This window comes from Cupressus sempervirens, chromosome 3, assembly GCF_028749045.1.
Source record: "Cupressus sempervirens isolate cs-2001-9-10 chromosome 3, ASM2874904v1, whole genome shotgun sequence".
NCBI lineage: Eukaryota > Viridiplantae > Streptophyta > Pinopsida > Cupressales > Cupressaceae > Cupressus > Cupressus sempervirens.
In genome coordinates, this window is record NC_143120.1 from 79,908,145 (window position 1) to 79,912,914 (window position 4,770).

Sequence of the window (4,770 nt, forward strand, 5' to 3'; positions counted from 1 at the left end):
CATGTAAATGCTTGATGTATTTGATAGGGTTTTTGGTTATTTGAGAAGGATGTTTCATGAGAATGAGGTCTTTATGAACATTTTTGTCTAATTCACAAAGTGATAAGATAGATTTGATATCTTGATGTATGGAATATGTCACTAGTATCATAGATGCATATGTGTGATTTATGGAACAACCCAATAGATAAAGCACTAATCAGCTTCAGGATCAACTTGTTTTTATTGTTGCATATTTGGAGATTTGCTGAAATCAAACTTATAATCATCCATTTCCATTTATGTTTAAGAGCTAAAAGGGTGCCCTCACTTAGCTTATCAATTTCTTAGGTCTTGTCATTAGCTATTTCATGTCTATGATCTTTGCATAAGTACATAGGATATAAGGGTTTTATCTACTTTGTTTAGATTCAGTGTATGCTTTTGAACAAACTAGTACCATATGAAGAATCTATAAGTATACCCACCTAAGTTTTGCAGAGCGTAAATGAGAAGAAGGGTCTAGCCTTATAGTTGGCCCAGTGTCTGAAAGGATATGTTGTAGATGGAAAGTAGTTGCCCCTAAATGTATTTTGTTTCATCGGGGTAATTTGAAGCGTAACATTTCAAAACACCAACAAAGTCTATGAAGACTTGGGAGGATAGGGTATCTAAATATTTATGGGGCAAAGATGGTGATGGAATGGAACTAGAGGAAGATAGTGAAGATACCCCTCCCATTCAAAGAGTTAATAGTTTACCCCACTAAAAGGAAGATCTCTAAAGAGGAAAATAAGGATAAGAAGACTCAAGATGTTGGAAAATAGAAGAATATTGAGAAAGTGGATTCTCTAGTCAAGAATATTGCTAGGTACCTACTCTCTAATTATGAAGATGATCTCATCCAAAATTGTAAAGGATAAGGATGACACTACTTCCACTTCTATCTAGGATGCTCCTAATAATATTGGTAGGGTTAAGGATAAAGTGGAAGCCTCCATTACCTTTGACAATTGGGTTAATAATGAGATTAAAATCATTAAAGAGGTGGCTAGAAAAATAGATAAAGATTTGCAATAAGAGGTTGAGGCTAGTAGAATTTTTGAAGAAGGTATCCCAAGGAAAATTCAAAATTTAAAGAAATTTATTGGGGATAGGGACTCCAAAATCAAAGGGTTGGTTTAGAAACTCATTACTAGTAATAGTAAAGTGTAAGTTGAGTGAATTGAGCTCAAGGTGTACTTGATTGGAGAGGATAAAGGTTAATAGGTTGATGCAACATGAGGATTTGGTAAAAGAGAAAGAGGAAAGCTAAATAGGAAAGTGACTACTACTACTAAGACTCTGGAGCCTAAGATGGCTAAGATCTAGGAAGCCAAACTCTTAAAGGACTTGGCTTAGTTGTAGCTCTCTACTTGCTTTCTTCATTTTTGTTGGACTAGTCTATGATCTAGTTTGTGTTGTTGTGTCAGTTTCTACTTTTTAGGATGTTGGTAATTGAAATGTATTATATTTTTCGAGCATAGTTGTAATTTTGGACTCCATCATTATTATTGATGTATTTTGAAACATTTGGGTTTTGGTTCCCTATAAAACTTGTTTTCACCATAATCCAAAAACATGATAGTACCATTTATATGAAATACATATGTAAATAATCAACATACATTTATCATAAAGTTGGATTTATCAATATGATATAGAACATCTTCACTTTATAGAATTTATAATACAAAAATTGAGGGTCAACATTAATTTGTGAATGGATAACTAGGATTGAATTGATGTTAAGGTTTGGATTAAAATCATAGCATGTTGACGAGATTGACATTAGGTGTAAGAGTTGGGTTTGAAGAATGGTTGATGACTAAGGGTTGATATATTAGGAAAAAAATAATTATTTGGTTTCTAAGATAGGTAATATTTTCTTTCTTGAAGATGTAATTTTTTTTCTTTTTGACATTCCCCAGGGATGTGGATAGATTTTAAATCAAAATTATTTTAAATAAAAATAGATTTTTCCCCTTCTACACGTGATTGGGGGTTAATTATATGAATTCATAAATACATTTATGTATTAATAAATTGATTTACTTCAATGAGTGATGAGATACCATTTAATTGATTAAATAAATATTTAATTAAGGTGGCAAAAACGGTGAAAGGAATGTCAGTAAAATAGAGAATAGCTATTATTTTGTTAACGCATAGAGTAATATGGGATAAAATCTATTTGGGTATATGTTAGTTTTGGTTCTTGCAAAATCATTAATAACTAATTAGAGAAATAAGATTATACAAATGAAAAAGTTTATCCTATCATTTATCATGAATTGTCCTTCTAGGAGAATGAGAGACATAAGCATTATTTAGATAAGAAGCTCACATGTACTAGAAGGAAAACACTTTAAAAAGGACACATGTTAAATAGATCTAACATTAGAAGGGAAAGCTAGATAAGGGATCGTATGGGAAGAAGAATGATAACTCATAATGAGGTATAATGCAAGATTTAAAAAAATTGATCAATGATGGCTCAATTTTTTTTTTTTTTTGAGTATAAATTTAGGCTAGGAAAATTTTGGATAATCCTAGTTTGATAATATCTATGTTTGGAATATTAGATATTATCAAAATCTTAGATAATCCTAGTTTGATGGTTTGATAACATATGTTTCATAACTAAGATATTCCAAGCTTTTAGATAATTTTTCATATGTTGATTTTCCTATATATTATTTTATAATAAAGTAGGCCTTGTTCTCAAACATATGATTAATTTTCATTTGTCCTTACACATATGTGTAGAATGACCTAGAATCTTATGATATAAATAACAAGGAATTGAATAAACATGTATATGAAAATCACCTAAATATAAATGAGTTTCAAAGATAAGAGGCATGATTTACACAAGAGAATAGGAAGAGGTCTAAATGATTGTCATTATCATATATTTAATTATAGAGATGAATAAGTATTTTGAGAATGTTTATATTCAAAAATCTTTTTGAATACAGGAAGGAAAGTGCTTCTGACTTGTTTGAATATTAGTAAGGGGCATTTTTCTTCAATATAATGGTACTATGAATAAAAGTAAGAAATTTTTTCAAGAGCGACTATTCATAAAAAAAGATTTTACATTCAATGTTATAGTAAAAACTAGTAAAGAAATGCATCTATAATTGATTAAAAAAAGTCAATACAAAAGTAAAGAATTTTTTCCATTGTCAATTAGATCTTCTTGAGCCATATTTGTCATGGTGTAGTTATGCAACTATTCAAACCCAAAGGATTATTCAGATTAGACAATTTTTTATAAATTATTAATTAGATAAAAAATAAAAGACAACTGGACTTTGATTTTCAATATAATTTATAAATTTGAAAAAAAAAACTCCCCACATAGATTTGGTTGGCTGGGCAGTGACTATCCATGCACAAAATTCAATGTGGCTAGATGCCCATGTCCCCATATGAGGCTATGGTTATTTTACTTACCATGACTATCATACCTGACAAGTTAGCAACACACTCTCACATCTCTCACAAGGGTAATATCCCAATTCATATATAGCTTTGAATACAATGAAACAACTTCAAACTCTTAAACTCTTTATGGATATTTGTTTTCCCATTTTAAAAAAATGTTTTAATAATTTTAAGCTTAGTAACTACAAAAAATTAATATATTACTATTATGTGAATTTTAATATATTTGTACGTTTACTTTTTCAATTATACAAATAATAATTATGGTATAATATCTAATTTATGTTTAAGTGTTTAAAAATTTTTTTTGTAAGAAATTCTTATAATAAATTTTTTATATTTTTAAAAACAAAAATATAGATAATATATGAAAAAAATTGTATAGTACATAATTAATTAATTTCAAAATTTATAAAATATAAATTTTTATTAATATATTTATATATTATTTTAATCAAATTTACTTATGTATAATTGTGATATTTTTATGCAAATGCATTTAGTTTAAGATGTATAATTTTTTCTAAATACAATTGTATAATTTTGTATAGTTTTTATTAAATTATTATTATCATATTAATTATTAAATGCAAATTAAAGCTCTTTGATAGGAGCTTGATGTGTAATTTTCTTTTTACTGCCACCAACCACTAAATACAATAGCTGACACAATATAATCTTTAGATTAGATACTTTTAAAATATTAACTGTGTAAAGTTAATTAAAACTTTAACAATTTAAAAATATAACAGAAGTTGATTTCTTCTTTTTTAAAGTAGTTCTAAGAAAAAATTGAATAATTTAACCAAGTGTAAAATTAAAGATTCTCACACTTTCTGAAAGTTATGCATAATTTTTTTTTAATGTTTATATTTATTTATATTTGCATGTGTAGGTGTACATATTATGTATTATTTTGATTAATTTATGTATAAAAATTGATAGATTATGAGAATTAAAATGTGCTTATTATTTTTATTGTTCAATATTTTTCTTAAGTTTTATCAAAAACTCTAGGGTTATGTTTGACCAAAATGTTGAAGTTTTATCTAGTTGATGGTTTCAATTTCAATAATATATTTCTCGTAATAAAATATAGACATGTTTAATTGAGAGTGAATAATCTAATTTTTTGCATAGTAAGTTATAAGCATGATATCATAGGAAGTTCATGAATTCTATATTAATGCTTTCAGACATTTACTCTGATTTTTGGTAGTTTACTATAAGAGAGATATCTCTCTTTTTATTTATAGTTTTTAATTTAATTTTGGAGATGTGTTTGGCTACTTTGAAACA